This window comes from Seriola dumerili, unplaced genomic scaffold, assembly GCF_002260705.1.
Source record: "Seriola dumerili isolate Sdu_G_001 unplaced genomic scaffold, Sdu_1.0 BDQW01000219.1, whole genome shotgun sequence".
NCBI lineage: Eukaryota > Metazoa > Chordata > Actinopteri > Carangiformes > Carangidae > Seriola > Seriola dumerili.
This window is the reverse complement of record NW_019174474.1, coordinates 7,742,607-7,760,101: the sequence shown is the minus strand read 5'-3', so window position 1 is coordinate 7,760,101 and position 17,495 is coordinate 7,742,607. Positions and strand designations below refer to the sequence as shown.

Genomic DNA, 17,495 nt, shown 5'->3' with positions numbered 1-17,495 from the left:
CATGCAGAAGATGTTGTGCGCTGCTGCGGCCACAGGTGTCGCCAGAGCTCCCGGTGCGGTAGGCAGCAGCCTGATGAGCCCACCGCAGCAGCAGCAGGAGGATCCAGTCCGCTCCACGCTCTCCATGTTGAAACGGAGCAACTTCTACCCCAGCCGACTGCGACCATCCGCCACAACCCGCTTGCTGCTCCCCACAGCCCCCGTGCTATGACGCTGGACTGGGAAGGAAGCTCGGAAACAACTGTATGAGCGCTGCCCTGGTCGACACAGAGTGAGTTTTCACTTAACTGCTGTCTTACTATACCACGCCAACACGGCGAGAAAGATAACTTGCTATTTTCAGCGAACGTTACTTGTATTTCTCCAACTAACGTATGTTTTATGTGCTAACTTACGCTAACTAGCGGTGCTCAGATAGCACTGACTGACAGAAACAGCAGGATGTTATTTTTCTTTTTTACACAGGATCCAGACGGTAGTTTTGTGTCATCTTAACGACGCAATGTTCGTAGGAATTTGGCCAGTGGAGATAGTAACGTTATCTGTGTCTGTTTGGTTTGCAGTCTGGCTGGGTAGTGGCTAACGTTACTAGCTAGCCACATAAAGTAAACCCTCATCGACACGTTAGCGGAGCACACCGTGCCCCATGCGGCTGCAGCTTGGCTGTCACTTGTTTGCATGGCAACCATGAACCTAGCCGATGTCTGGGGTGGCTGTGACAAGCAAGGACAAGGATATCTCTTTGATTCCCTCACGTTTATTTGGGTTGCCTTCCTGCTATCACCTGCTTCGAAGTGGATTGGCAAATTGGACCAATCAAAAATAGATAACGTTTATAACGTGTGGCAGAGCAGTAATCAGAGGAATAACCATTGCGATTAATGGTGCTACAAAACAACCTCCATTACTCAAAGGAATCATAATACTCAGTTCATGGTCGTTATATCATGCGGTGCACGACGTGTTACGTGCAGAATGTAACGTTAAGACACAATGCAGTGTGGAATTGTAGATGATTTAAAGGAGAGTGGTGAGGCTGGTAGACATTTAAATGTCAAATATTATGCAGTGCAGGCCAAGACATCTTCAGCATGCTTCAACTCCAGTGTTGCTGGTTTGACCTGCCAAAGCTGTAACCTTTGTCATGTGTTCACTACTAGCACTAGCATTATGACTGTCAACAGGCTTCTCTGCAGAGACCTCACTCAATTAACATTTAGGGCAGTAGGTAATGTTGAGGTTTTTGTGAGAGATTGTAAAAGAAAAATTCATAGGAATGTAAAAGTTTATTTTTCAGCTGCAAGATGTCCTGATCAGCCCATACCTGAGTCACAACTTTTAACAAAGGCTTATTTAAAGGATCTTTATCAAAAATGTATGTGTATGATTTATAGATTGATTTATATTATTATCAGATTAAAAAAAACAAACTCAAATACTGATATTGGAGGTAGCCTCAAAAATCCAGTATGGGTTGGGCTAAAGTTGTGATATTTGATCTTGATGAGATAATGTCTAATGTGGAGATTTTACAGTGCCACTTCACCTCATCCATCTGTCTATTCCCAGTGCAGACAAAGATAGAAGAGCTCATCATCTTTAATCGTGTGGTATTATGTAGAGTTGAGCCTTGCTCGAGATGAGAATAACACAGAAGTGCACTTTAGTTAATAGTTAAAAGGCTTACTGGAATGTGTCGCTCAATACTGGAAAAAATAATCTCAAGAGAGGGCAATCTAAGCACAAGAGGAAATGATTACCAGACTGCTAGAAGTGAAATGTGAGGTGATGTTTGGGAAATTGCACTTGGTCTCCCACTTTCTCTTTTTTTGTCAAAGCTCTGCAAAGTCTTCATTTGGTCTATTGCTTCAGCCTTTCTGTAATCTGTCTGCACTTTCAGTCGACTCCATCTTTCAGATTAGGTTATACAAAATATCCTAATATCCAATATTAGGATTTTCTGTCAGACTCGCATTGGACAAAAATTGATCTGATATTGAATGACCGCAAAATGTCAGACTGTAAGGGGTGTCAATAGTAGCGATAGTAACATATCAGCCATTTGAAGGTCATTAATGCCGAGTGACTATTGGAAATAGGTCATGAGATCAATAACAACAGACACTATTCTTATTTGCTTCTGGTTTTGATCCAGTTTGTGTTGTGTCAAGTATTTGGCTAATGCCCTTCATCAGAAGGGAATCTTAAAATGATGAGAGGTTTTCTTTTTTTCAGCCATTTTTGCGAAAGAGACAGGAAGGTTGGGGAAAGGGGGGGGGGTGACATGCAGCAAAGGGCCACAGGTCAGATTTGAACCCATGGCCACTGCGGTTAGGACTAAGCCTATGTGGTACGTGCTCTACCAGATGAGCCCCCCCCCCAATGATGAGAGGTTTTCTGTGGTGATTTACCCACATGAGTCTGGTCATGCCATGTGACAGTCTACCTTGCACTAATCAGGCGGGGATATTTAATGGTGTTGGTCCTTAAGCCTATCAACTAGAACTCTGGCTTTGCCCTGCCATGAATGACAAATGGGGAGAGAGTGGCAGTCAATGAAGAAAAAAGAAAAGGGTGGTGAGAATGTGAAGAGCTGTTTGAGTCACTTTCTGTGGGTGGTTAGTGCTGTGTTTTTTTTTTGTTTTTTTTTATCACTGCTTTCTCTAGCAGGAAGACACAGCAACAGATGTCCCAATGTCCATGCTGTGCTGTGAGGAATACTCAGAAATTACCATGTCCAACCACATACTGTAGATGTGACTCTGCAGAAGAAGCCACCAAAGGGGGTCCTGGTGGCATACAGTTAGGGTTGAAGATGCTGACTGTGTAGCTGAGGTCATCCCTCGTCTCTCTCCCATCATTTACAGTCAAATCTCTACTATCCACTGTAAGAATACAGGGAAAAAACAAAACAAAAATACTTGGCTTTTATTTGAAAATATGACATTGTAGAGAGACAAGAAATGTGAATAAGAGCTGTCTGTTGTTATTGTGTGTCTATGTCAGCGGCAAATTGCCCCACACCTTCAAAGTGCTTCATGCAAAGTGTGCTGTATAATGCCAAAAATGCATGTGTGTGTGCTACAGATAAAAGGCATTTCTTAAAAAGCAACAAGCTAAACTGCATTGTTAGAAAAAGTAGAAGCTCAAATGCATTGCCTGAAGGGTACACCACACCCTGGAAGTGCCTTATGCAAAGAGTGCTCTATGCAGTTATAAAATCAAGGAAGAAGACGGTGATATGCACGCATGAGGTTCAGATGTTTTGATAGTTGGTCTGTTTTGTCCCTTTAAAAAGCACACAACTAGGGCTGGCATTCAGTGTTTGTTATTTTCACGATATCAGTCAAACTACAATGATAACAAATACCATTACATGCTGGGTGTCAATTATGGTTGGTTGATAAAACATTCTTGATAATTAATTTTTACCAAAAAAAAAAAACCCACAATAACGATGGTAAGTAATGAGTAATTTCGATAAATGTTGATAAATGTATTGATGTTCTGTGTTTGAGTCAACCTTCAGCACAATCACCCCTCTAGGCTACAGGAATTGGGTTACGTAACGTATTGGAAAATGTTCAGACTTTTAAAGCTGGATAGACAGCAGAGGGATATCCATTGGAAGATATGCAGGTGACCTGTGCTGACATAGACTGGAAATGCAAGAAACATTTTCTACCATTTGAAAAGGTAACATTACCATCTCAACATCCCATTATACAAAAAGCCAAAGTCTGTGCTCCTAAACTTCCAGCATAAGCACCCAAGCTCACAAACAAGCCTACTGGTTCAGTCATCATCCCATATGCTCAAAAAAAAAAAAAATGGGGACACAGTGAGTGCAATTTCATATTTTATAGCGAAGACATGATATCAGTTAGAACAAAGGGAAATCCGTCTTTCAAGAGCTAATGAAAGTGGTTGACTATGGGGTGTGAAGTCCCAGGATGGAAACATTCTTCAAAAACACTGCTGCCTCAGCTTTATGCAGAAATCAGGGGAAAAGTGGAAGGGCACCTTTACACACCGTGCCACCACTACTGATATGTAGTCTAGCCTTACATGAGCCTAATAAGCACAAATGTTACACCATGGTGGTTGCAGAGAGCATCAAATTATTGATTCAAATACAAATGATTATTTCGAACCATAACAAACTGTCATTTATGTGGGATTCAGTCCTAAACTGAATACACCTCTTGAAATTCAAATAAAAAGGTTCCTTGTGGATTTTCTTGTTAACAATGTTTGTATGCAGTCTTACTCACCATAAAACATTATGTGTATCCTTGAGATCTAACAAGCATGCCTCATTAATTGTATTAAATGTATATATTAATTTCATGTAATTGACGTGAGAATATTTTTGGCCATATTGTCCAGCTCTACTGTCAGCTCAAAGTGACCATCAGTGGTGGGTAACAATAGAGAAAGGCCACTACCTGAATGTTTTGTACACTGTTCTTTGCTAATGATGATTAGCACTGTAGCTTAGTTTAATCCATGCATTTGGTCAACCTGACTCTCTGAACTCAGTCTTTTGCACCAGTATGCCCAAGTGATGTAATGTGTTTGTTTTTTTCGGACAAAAAATTGTTCACAGGATATGTTTTGAGATGTGATTGTCACGTCATCATGTAAATTCTACGCCATCACTGTTCACACACTCTGTGTGTTGCCTCAATAGTGGCAGCTACAAGAAGAGATGAAACAAGGGATCATAATTAATTTAAAGTGAGTGCTAAGAGATGAGGAGGGGTATTTGGAAGAGACTAGAGAGCAAAAGGAACGGACAAGCAATGATAATTGAAGCTTTTGCCTGAAATTGCAAAATTCCAAATAGGGAGTACAAAGTGGAAAGACTGCTGAAGCAGTGCCAAGGAAGGCTATATTGTCTAAAAGATAACGTCACTTCACACTGTAAAAAAGTAATCTTTACCAAAACAAAAGGAAAAAAAAATGGGCACACTTTACTATCAGTGTATGACGTGTGAAAATCTTTCCTAGTAGTTTTCCAAAAGATGCCTAGACCTATAAACTGTGAATTTGAATCTGACTGCTCTTAACAATGGAAGTGTCCTACTCCAGGGTTTGATAAGTGGCTCAGTGCTGTTCCAGTTCCCCTGAGATATAAATGCTTTCCCCGACATCTAGTGGGGGAATCTAGGCTAATACTGCTCCATATTGAATCTGTCTCTCTGCCCCTAGAGAGCAGATGCACTTTTAGCAGCCTCTATTGTGCCAAGATTCCCTTCCCCTTCCTTGGTGTTGCAGAGTTTTTTTGTCCTAAGTTACTTTACAGCTGTAAACTGGCCTTTATGTCTAAAAACAATTCCTTTCTCACAGACTGTCACTTTTCCCAGCAAAAACTCATCTGTTACTTTGAACACAGTACAGCAGTGCTGACAGTTTTATGCCGCTGTGCAGGCGACAGTCATGGGTGGAGGTATTATGTTTTTCCGTCCATCCATCCGTCTGTCTGTCTCATTGTCATCAAAGCACTATCTCATTAACGCCTTGAGGGAACGCTCATCAAGGATAAACTGACTAGATTTTGAAGGTCAAAGGTCTCTGTGATCTCACAAAACACATTTTTGACAATAACTCAATTCATACGCTAATAATGACGCAATTTAACACAAATGTCTAATAGGATAAGATAACGAAGTGGTGACATTTTATATCAAAACGGTCAAAGGTCAACTTCACTGTGACATCATCTCAGGAACATTAGGGAAGATAGTGACTTTATTTCCTACTACTTGACTGAAGGCTGGGATGAAGATATAACACTATAAAAGCTACATTACAGCATCATTGTGAACTTTCCCCTGTTCTCATTAGAACTGTGAGACAAATAAAAGCAGTTACTTTTAAGACCTCTGAAACCATATTTATGACTCACACAACATTTTACTATACAATTTGACTACTATATAACTGGGTTTTTCTCTCATGGGAATTTTCATGCAGATTGCAGAGTTCTCATAATGTTACTTGTGTATATTATAATAGTTGATAACATAATCTTTGTTGTTATCCATTTTATTTACAAAAAACTGCCTCACAGTGTACTTTAAGGATGACAGTGTATCACCAGTGTTGTTCTGCTGCGTGAGCCTATCTTGAGTTACTTCTGACAACCTCTGCCACTTTATTTAATGCAATATTGCAAGAAATAATCTGAACATAATTTGTCAGCTATTTGACTGCAATTGAAAATGCAGACTTTCCTCCATCTTTATGATGTTTCGCTGCTTTCCTGTCACAAGTTTTGTTGCATTTGTTCTTAAAATTGAAAAAATATATACATTTATGTACCTCAACATTCCTCATTCTTTGTCTGCCTCTTGCTTACCATATCCATCTCACACATACAAATATAGGGTTTGCGATTAACCTCCTGGTCCCTTGACGTTTGTTCCTAGCCTGCTGGGTAGCTGGTGTGTATTTATAGAGTAGGTTTAACACCATAGATCCACTGCTCTTCTTTTCACAGAAGCAGTGGCTGCCAGAGTGTTCTCACAGTAGCTAGTGCCTCTGCAATCGATATCCACCTCTCACTCATCTCTACCTTAATGTATGGAGCTGATGTAGATGCTGCCAACTTTACTGTGGACCCAGTGTTTTTACTTTGTAAAAATGTAGGTACAGAAAGTCACACAAATGAAATACTGATAATGAATGAATAATACTGTGCTGTGCTCATCTATAATGTGTGTATTTTGTTTTCAATGGACTCACATGCAGTGATCAACAATTTTGTTAATTACAGTGAAAACTACTCATGGATCAAAAAGGTTGGGACCGAATCATTCCTATACAGATGCTGTTTAAATAATGTGTGCCATGTGCCACATCTGCTCTGCTTGCGTTTTGGGATTTAAACAGTGTAACTATTGTCTCCCCTCTCTCACAGCAGCAGGTTTGTTGCGTGAGTGGAGTGTAATGCTTTCACCCTGACCATTCGGACTAGGCTTGGAGCAGGAGAGAGCCCAGTGCAGTGTTATTTATCTTTAAATCCTTAAATGAAACATTATGAATATTATCAATATAGAAATATTAATGTCATAAATATAAAAACGGTAGTCGGTGGTAATCTGCATGAACAATAAAGAAAAAGAAAAAAAATTCTATCATAATAATCATCCGCTTATAGTGATCAATTTGGCCTGGACAGAGGTGACAACTAAGCGGTTTCCACTGTACCTACAAGTATGAGGCTGTGGCACATAAGTCGTTCTTACAATCTACATTTGTTTTAAAGCCGTTTCTGAGTGGCAGGCCTTGTACAGAGACTTCGTCCAGTCCCAGAAAATGATTGGCACTGTGCGCACCCCATGTCAAATGCCCATAATCTGCAGTTTCAAGGGATAAGCTGCAGCGTCTGTGTTGAGTTTACAGCTGGGTTGTTGTAGGTTTTTGACATACTTTTCACAGTGTTTTATTATGAAAGAGTTGTTTCGGAGAGGCTTGATTACGTCATGGTTTTAACATCAGCCTGTTAAAGCCCTCTTTGGAGGGTCATCATGGTGCTCTGTGCAGACTGAGTGAGATTGGCTCTAATTTTTGGCATTTGGCCACTGATTTTTTTTTTTTTTTTTTTTTTTTTTTTTCATGGCATTTCATTGGCTACAGATAAGTCAGTTAATAACTATTAATGTCAGAACTTTGTTATTAGAAAATTAATACATGTGTTGTCAATCAGTGTTGTATTTATGAGACTGTGTGTAGTGTCTGTTTTCCTAATGTAGTAGTCAGGTGAGGGGAGAAAGTGACACTGTGTTAAATTACACTAAAAGGAAACTTGTGACACTTGAGTATAGCCATCTTTGCCAAGCAGCTCCAAGAAAGCAAGCATCGACTTAACCTTTAAGAAAGACCTCAGGTTTCAGAGCATGGATGGTTTCCATGACACAGGGTCATCGTCCGACTACAGACTTAAAGTGATACTCCACCCAAAATCTGTCTTTTGGGTATTTAACACTCAGCCTCTGTATATGAAAGGTGGCTGTAAAAGGGTTGTAGCTTCGACTTTTGCCAATAGTATTGGCCATGGACAATTTGAGTTATGTTGGTTACAATGGTTTCCAACAGTGATCAGGTCTCACGCAGGAAAAAATTAACAAATACGTCCATAGAAACTTCTTAAACCACTGCTGCAGCATTCATCTCTCCCCTCTCCCTCCCTCCAGTGTTTGTGTCTCCCTGCCTCCAGCCTTTCCCCTCTGCTTCCGCTCTTTTGTACTTGGATAAACACGTCTTGGTCTGATCTTTTTACTAAATGCACGGAGATGACATTGATATTGATCTTCTCATCTGACTCTCAGCATGGGAGCAAACAAGTGTGTTTTTCTAAAATGTCAGAGAATTCCTTTAATGCCGCATTATGATGCTTTTGTTGATGGAGTTCTGCCTAGGTTTTTTGCTGGTTTTGACATTTAAGCTTCTTTTAGTGATTGATCAGTGTCGTGTTCCTGTCATGTTTATAATTTCCACACATTTCCAACACAGCTACCCTTGCCAACAAGGCTGGCGATGGTTTATCGGCTGCTCCACGAACCTTTGTGTAAACTAAGGACATGTTTTTCACCGACATGTATATTCAACTTCGAAGTGGACATTCAAATGTAAACAATTACTTTCACCAAGGTGCAGAGGAATAGTCACGTATATACATGTATTTGTATGTGGCCAACATATAGTACATTCCTGTGCTCATGACATGTAAATTGTCAGGCCAGGGGGAAGCACAGCGGAAAAAAGGAACCTTATTTACCCCATCCAGACTGACACAATGAAGTGGATTGGTGGTCGATTTGATTGGATCCAGATCCTTTCTCCTGTCCGGGGTTGACACTACCAGGCTTTGGTGAACAGGCATCTCTGTTCGGGTTGGAAAATTAATTTAATGATATTGATGTTAAAATGTTCAACTAACTCCCAGGAGAGATAATATGCATGAGTGGGTAAGCATGACAGAGAAAGTGAAACTTAACTGTATTTGGTACTTACTTAATGTTGTGGTAGAACAACGTCATACCTATGTCTCCTTTAAAAAAGGGGTATTAAGACACCATGTCTTCCCTCTGCCTGCAGACTTCCGCTATAACTCTAATAAGGCTGCTTTGCTGTTAATGCTTCAGTAATATTAAATGAATAACCTGGTGATCACAGCCTAATTTAAAAACTTGGCCATATTGGAGTATGTATGAAGGTTAATATTTTTGTAATTATTATACAGAATCGTGGACTCTACAATGAGTAGAAGACTAACATAAATGGACTTTATGTTTATAGCAAAATGTTTTTTTATAATTGGGTTTTATCAGAGCAAAAAATGTCTCAGGCAGTAATTCAAACAGCCATGGGTATGACATTGGTGTAGAGCAGTATCTTATCTATAGTAAAGGCCAGTGTGACACAGTATAGTGAAGTTCCTCAGGCTGCACAGGGCAAACACATCCAATTAGACACTACACATTTTCGTTGTATACTTATTGTTACAACACTTTTTCTTTCCTCACAGCAATTTTCAACTTGAACCTCAGAAACACCTTTTCATAATTTGTTTTTATCTGTTCTGTGCCATCATGATTATCAAGAGCAATGTGATGAGTCCCCGACAAAGTGTTTGGACGTAGGGGCCATTTGTTGTTGTTCCCATTTTGCCGCATCCCATAGAAGAGTTGGTACCGGTTTTAGCCAACCTTGAGTTAAACCTAATTTCCCAGACAACAGGAGTGCAGGTTAGGAGGGCATGTGATGAACAATAATTAGTCTCTAAGGCATTTGAGTGCATTTAATGTTAAGTGCCCTAGACCCACTGCTATTCCATTAAGTCTAATCTGCAGTCATTATGATCAGTGAGTGCTCACTTTGTGTCCTTGTGTCTCTGGCTTCTGATTTTTCTGCATCCATGCAGGGAGAATGATTAAGTTTATGGTCTGTTTGTCTGTGTGGCCTGGCTCAACTGGACAAACAATCTCTGTATACCTAAGGACATTTGTAAATATCAGCCTCAATTGACCACTTGGATTAGAGCCTCTAATCCAGTAGCAGATGAAAGACTTTGCCTAATAATCAATCAATTGAAAAGACCTCAGATACCGACTTCATATCTGGCTGTTGACAACTGCCTACCCTCACTGCGTAGCCATGTGTAACCTGCCTGAACCTTGCTTAAAATTACATTAAGATAAGTGGACATGTATGCATGGAGAGGGAAGTGGAGGTGGCTGCTGATGAGATGCTTGACTTTTGAAGGCTTTATGAAATTAAAAGAAATTGAGGCGTTTGAGTACTTATCTTTTTGTTAAATAGTCAAATACTAGTTAAATATTCAAAGCATGCAACATGACCCCATACATGCAGGTATGCAGAATTTCAAGCGCTGTAGATGCACAAATGTGACAATGCAAGAACTTGGTGTATAAAAGCCAAGTTTCCAGTATATCAATAATATCTTATGCTAGTTAAGAGCTTATTGTTAGTCAGTCAGTTTTTCATCAGTTTCTCACCACTACTGTAGTCTCAGTTGAAGCACCTACATCTTGCCTCAAGTTATTACTCACATCCTTCCTATTGTTTTCCTTAATTGAGCCAGAGACACAGCTATAAATCAGTAGGCAGGATCTGGCCTGGACCACTCCTATGAGTCAGTCTTGGCTCTCTGCTGGGAAAGTTGGTGAACTCATAGTGCTCTGATGTAAATGTTACTTACTTGTATGCTTGGAGAGAAGCATGCGGAGTGCTGGTTATACAATATGCATGTGGCAGTGTTTCACGCATCCATAACCATATAGTTTTCAATTTGCGGGGCTGTTGTGGCTAATCGTGTCCTTGCTGAGTTTTATTTGGCCCACTTTCTTGAAACTACAAGTAGAATTTAAAAGTAAAAGACTTTGGCAGCAAGTGATAGTTTTGAACATTAGATTTCTTGAGCCAATGCTGTGCACTTTTCTCCTGATCTTTGGTCATGCGCTGAATGAAATATCTCAATGTAACAATGTCATTTCTACGTGGCATGTAGTATTTCTGCTTCAGAGCAGATACTTAACGTCTGGTCTGAGTGAGGAAATGTAGGACAGTGTGTGTATGAGAAAGTGGTGTAGTTCTGGAGCCCTTCCATCCAAACCATGCCACATTCTGGGTCACAGTGTCTTCCTTCACTTTTTCTCTCTTTGCACTTCACACTTTGTAGATTTTTTTCATTCTTATGCATTGGCTTTCATATGTCATACAAATCTGTGTTGTGTATAAAGACAAATAAAAATCAGGGCTGTTTTGTTATTATGAGAAAGCCATGCCCTCAGCGACTGACATAAATTAGCCTTTCCTTCTCCGTGTCTTTCTGTTTTCCTGTAGTTGCTGTCTGTGTTTGGCTCACATCTCCTCTGCACTACCTCCCCCCTTTGTCTTTGTCCCTCAAGCTCTGTCAGCTCGGGGATTCTCTCTCAGTTCACTTCTTATTTAGGTTAGACATGCTCAAGTGTTATGGCTTCCTCCTTTGCTCGGCAATAGGATTTAGGCACAGATTCCAGCCCAATGCCCAACCCATTTTACACTTGTTGGCCTGCCATCAGATCATTAACTGAGTTGTTATCTGCAGAGATCCATGCCAAGTCCTTTTTTTTTTTTTCATTTTGAACTGCTGACATTTTGTTTAATTTTATGCAGGTTTTATATAGTCACTGAAAACTTGGGTAAAGTAAGGCTGGTCGAGTGGGAATTTGTGATTTCTTTTTTAGTTGGCAAAGTTCTGCTGCCTGTGAAGTGGTAATAATCCAACAAAAATATCCGTGCTCTATGGTCCCAGTGAAGTTATAGCTGAAATTTCATACAGACAAATCTCTACTATGCAAATGTTTAGGTGCAATACAGATTTTTTAAAATGTATTTATGATTACAGTATTGCATTTGTTTACGCAACTCTGCATCTGTAAAGACTCATATTAATGTGTTTATTTTATATTAGGGGTGTGTGTGTTTGTGCGCATGCTTTTTTATGAACTGGTGTATGTGTTGTTGTGTTTTGGTTTTTGGATTTGTGGCTTATCACACATCCCAGCTGTTCGAGCATGCATTGTTCTTTTCCCTGGCAGGATTAAGAGGCATTTCAAGGGAAAACAAAAGACCAGAATGGGGTGTTGAAATCTGAATTTTTTTAGCGGTAAAAAATACAATATATGTCGAGTACAACCAATTAGAATGAGAGACCAAATTTAAATTAGAATTGAGAAGTGTGTTCGTTTAAAATGGACTCTCATGCAGTCATATACTTCCAGTCTTCCTGGATTTACATTTAACCAAGGTTTGTATTTGTCTAGTAAGAATTACTAATAGTCCTCCATAAATGTGATGGTGTGTGTTAGTGTCTCTGTGTTTAAGTATGATTAGCTGATTAGCTAACTGTTGGTGTGTTTCTGTTAACTTAGTAAACACGCACTGTATAGAATCTTGTTTCTCTCCATGACATATCATATAATTATGCTTTTATACTGTTAGTTTCACTTACCTTTTTTATTGGATTGGATCCTTGATCATCGGCTCAAGTAGTCCTTTTGCCCCAAACTTACATAAACTCGGGACTAGTTGTAACTGACAGTCGTGTGTGTACAGGTGGCGAACAGACTGTGCACTTAGCCCAGAGTGATGTCAGTGGCTCTCTTAGGACTGGGACTGTGTGGGGCCCCGCCCTCCTTAGCACAGTGGTGTGACCAGGAGGAGCATGGGAAGGCGAGAGACCGGGGGTGAGGCAGTAAGTCTGTTTGTACTGTGTGAGTAAAAGTGAAACCTTTCAGTAACTTTTGTGTCTCTGCAGGTGAGACAGGCTGCTCCCACAAAGGCTTCTGGATGCAGTGTTCCCCGTGGCTCAGGTGAAAGGTAAGCTGAGCTCTCACCTGCTGGCCTGCTCTTTAATGTCTTAATAATGCATACACTCAATTAAATTGGCTAGCTGTTTGTCTTAGCTTCAGTTACTCAAATGGTTTGTGCCGTTGACATGCAACACTTCAATCTTAAAGTTTAATTTGTGAACCTGTTTTCTCCTAACCGTCTGTCTACTTTCAAAATTCGGCACAAATACAGGAACATTTTTTACCCAATGTTGCCAGGAGGGATAACTCACTTTTTGAGCAGTAGAAAGAATTAGGACATGTTTCTTAAGGTGTGAAACAGATGTACTTTCTGTTTATGCCACATTTCAATACATTTTAAGATATCTTTCGACAGCTATTTCCTCACAATGTCAGTTAGTGCAATAACGCTAACATTTAAGCTGTTTTTGAGACTTCTGCATGTCCATGTGAGCAGTTGTGTGTCAGTGTTGCAAAGTTGGAGCACAGTGCAGCATTGAAAGAAAAGAAACTGTTTGACAGAACTCAGCAGCTTACAGGGTGTGTCAGATTAATTTGGGTTAGAATGGAGTAAATGTTTGGGGTTGCTTCAGGACAGTTGGCTACAGAATGATACTTCAGAGAGATACACAAAGCTCTAAAGTAGGCAGTGTGCCTGGAGTACATGTTGAGCTTCCATACAGTGGCAGAAAAAATGTAATGACTAGTTGCTGTTTCTTTTTTCAGCCTACCATCCTTATTACTGCGTATTTTAGTCTCTCCTGGAAGGATAAGTGTACCAGTGTCTTTATATATGTCGGTCAATACTAGAGGCAGTCAGCTGTTCAGCACATCTGTCCATTGGGCATAAGGATGGAAGCCAGGTGTTCTTATTACACTAATAAGAGGACACTTAGTCAGATGATTTTATCCTTCTTATTATCTTTTCGTGTGGAGGAATCACATTGATAGTGGTGAAACAGTCTTCTTAATATCTCTGCTTTTGGTGTCCTGACATTGTGTTGTGCTTGATTGAGTTAAAAATGTTGCTTTGGTATTCCTTACAGCTCTAAGATGGTAGCAGGCTGTACTGTGGTAGTTGTGGGGGAAACAAAGCATCACTTGTCCGCTTATATCAGTTAGGAAGTGTTTGGATTCAGCCTTGCCCAAGCTGTTTATCTTGGCATGTGTGTGCAGCATGAAGACATAGAGGTTTAACAGCAAATTACACATTAACCAGGCAAAATGTCTGAACCTGCACCCAGTAGCTCTTACCCAGGTTACTCTCATTTCATTACTGTCCACCTTAAAAGCCACACACAGTCATCTGATTTACTACAATAGTAAGACAATGGTCATAAATACTTGACAGTTTATTTACCCAGTCGACTGATTGAATTACTTTTTACATAGCTCCCTTATCTGTGTTCCACTTATAAGGCTTAGTATTGTGCACACACTGTTGTGTCCACTCACTGGGAATGGAATTTAAAAAGTTCATGTACTGTGAGTCAACAGATGGAGGATGTCTTATTCTTCTCTATGTGTCCAGTCTAGCACATCAGCAGTGAATCACTCTGGCTTGACTTTGTTTGTGTCACTCACCCCATACTAACAGTTTGAATTTTGTACTGTGATCACAGTTAGGTTAACACAAGTGGAAAGTACAGAGGGCCGAAAATAGTCCTAATCTTTATCTAATATCTGCACCAACTCAGCTGAAACAGGTACTGTGAGGTACATGCTGAAATACCAAAACTTCTCTTTTTCTTCTACACAGAGGTCTTCATGTTAAACTTGTAATGATAAAATAACATCAGAGACTTGACAACCTGTTCTAACAGTCTGAAGACTGATTCAGTTGGGCTTTTGTTTGCTGAAAAGAAGAATAAAAAGATAAATAGAAATGTGGAAATTGTGGTTAATAGCGGAACTGCTCTCCTTTCCACATTTAGTTTTTCTAAGAATGTATTGCTTATCATTTGATGAATAAATTACTTGATGTAGGGCAGAACAATGTGGTCTATGGGTCATACCCTTAATTAGCATAGGCTCATATTTTGTCACACAATGTTATCCTGGAGCCAGTTTATGAAAGACTAGTCATTCATTCAGGGCCTGAGTAAGTCCAAATTGGTTGTAGAATAAATTAAGGGGAGTGTTAGTAATGCTAAATATCATCTCTAATGAGTATTGTAGAACTCCATTCACATAAAATAGAGTCCCCAGCAGTCCCTTTTGATCAGCAAAGCAAAGTATGATTTAATGAGATCAACACTGAGGGAGGCATTGTGTTCCTGATGGTTGCAGAGTGGCTTCATCCATCTTTGTGTGTGATCTGAGACTTTGAGGGTATATTAGTTACATGTGGAAAAAACTATCTGGACTGCCTATTCTTTCTGACACAGCATAATGATGGTAAATATAACACACCACTATGGTCTTTATGGATCTTTATTTTATTAAGGGGCAGCAGTAGAAGTCTAAGTGGTAGAGATCTTAAACCATGGCAAATAAAACTGAAACTGTCTGCAAGGCTAGATACCACCCGGGGACAGTGAGGAAACATATTTTTTATGTCAATTGGTTTCACTGACCCTTAAAGGTAAAGCAAAGTGGCATCTTTAGGAGACTTATCACTATTTATTAAGATCCATCATTTCTATCACCCAGTGAGTTGTGTGTATGATTAGCACTCTGATTAGTCCATGTCCCTGTCAATGAAAAGCCTGGGAGCTGCTGCCAGTTTCTATAAAAGTATCCATCAGGGGTTGATGATGGGAGAGAGAGAGGGCAGGCGGCAGACAGGGAAAGTGAGAGGATGGACAGGCTGTGGGAAGTGTTGTTCTGTTGACGTTCTGTTAAACCTGTTGCTCTAACCCTTTGAACTTTTGACTGTTGCTCATTACATCTACAGAAAAAGTCTAACCTCATTACATTACGTTCATTTGTCTCCTTTGTTGGCTTGTGACATGACTATCAAGTGTCTGTTTTGACAAAGGGCAGAACTTTCACTCTTAGCAGGTTGACCATGACAATTACTTCCCATGAAATGTTTTACAAATCATGAGCAAGTCTCTCTGTGGCAGTATCCATTCATCTTGGGTGTGAGAGCACCCAGCAGTCCAATACAGAGTGGTTAGCAAACTTTTTTTTGTTTTTGAAGAGTTTCTTTTTTCCCAGATAAGAGAGGCTGGCAGGTCACAGAGGTGGTGTGAAGCTGATTTGTTCCCTCTCTCACCGTTCCTCACTGGGAAGGACCCCCATGCTGAGATCTCAGGTGGGAGGAGGGGAGCAGCTCATGGACCTCACCAGTTTTCTGAGGGTGATTTGAGGTAATGCAGTCACAAGTGTGGATTAGTGTGCGTAATTTGTCTGCTGGTGTGCTGCGTTGACGTAGTGCTAGGGACTCTGATGTGTGAAAGTTGGATTCTAAAACGCACTGCAGCTTTTTTGTTGGAAGATAAAACCTGTAAGGCACTAAATGTGGAGATTTTCAAAAAGATAATGTTTAATACTTTGGCACTGCAAAAGTACAAATACAAATATTCTTCCCATAATCACAAACATTTGCGTTGCATCTGTTTTTTTGTTTTTTTTTTGTAAGACTGGCTGGTCACTTTACGGTTTTGTTCAAAGGGAGGTGTATTTAAAGTATTTCACCTGTAGCAGTTACAGGGACTTGTTAGACTTGTAAGACTTGATGGTGGGTTTAATGTTGTGTTCTCTAAAATTCTATAGCTTCAGTATACTTAATAATAATAATAGTTCTTGCAGGTATTGCACCACAATTTAGCTGGGAAAGCTGTTTTGTATTTATAGCCACACCAAGTGGCTTATTCAATTCTACTCATATACAATATTCAATTGTCAGGACTCATGACAAACAGGCGCATTTGCTCAGAATTGCCAGTAAAATTTGAATTCAGAAAATATATAAGCCATAATTTGTTCATCTTTGGAAGATGGTCGTTGATTAAATGTGATATTATTCTAAGGAGTCTGTAATGGGCTCCTACCCTCTGCCTCCCACTGGACTGCTTTTTGCTTTAGCATCATTAATTAAAACCATTTATCCAACACCTTGTCATCTGTTATCCCATACTTAATGACCCTTCTTCTGTCTATTCAGGCAGCTTCTCTCTGCTGGCAGACATCTTCCTCCCAGCCCCTCACACCTCCTGTCTCTCAAGCAGACAGACAGAGGAGCCCCTGCCCTCACCATACTCACTCCCCTGAGAACACACTTCGTCCAGCCAGTAGCCTGTGTTGGCTTAATCAAACACAAGCTCATTTTCTCTTCCTTTTGTCTATATCTATTACTCTGCAACCTCCACAGCTCATTATTTCCTTTTCTGCCACAGAGGTTTTCAGCTATATAAAAAGGCCCTGTCAGGATGTTGCAGGGCCTTTAAATCGCTGCAGCAACTTGAAGTGGAGCAGAGAATCCAATTTGCATAGCCCTTATATATAATTTAAAGTGCAATGTGATAAGTAAAATTAGCTGATATATTGGTTTTTCAAGCCTTGACTTTTTCGGCTTTGAGAGTGGAAATGCAGCACTGACATTTAGAACGGAAAGTAAGGTAGATCTGGCAGTGGGAGAGCTTTAGCAGGAAAATTGTTGATGCTGTCAAACTCTTAGATATTTTC

At 40.1% G+C, this 17,495-nt stretch overlaps 1 protein-coding gene across 3 annotated transcripts in view; it reads left to right on the top strand.

Annotated features, from left to right (window-relative positions):
- osbpl5 (oxysterol binding protein like 5) overlaps positions 1–17,495 on the top strand; it is a 44,936-nt gene continuing 27,441 nt past the window's right edge. For 2 of the 3 annotated variants that reach the window (XM_022754458.1, XM_022754456.1), the window contains exons 1-2: positions 1–271; positions 12,830–12,891. The gene's annotated coding sequence lies outside the window, so the exon portion shown is untranslated. Of the gene's footprint in view, positions 272–6,582; positions 6,651–12,829; positions 12,892–17,495 lie in introns of those variants that run through there. The other variant, XM_022754457.1, reaches the window with a different exon arrangement.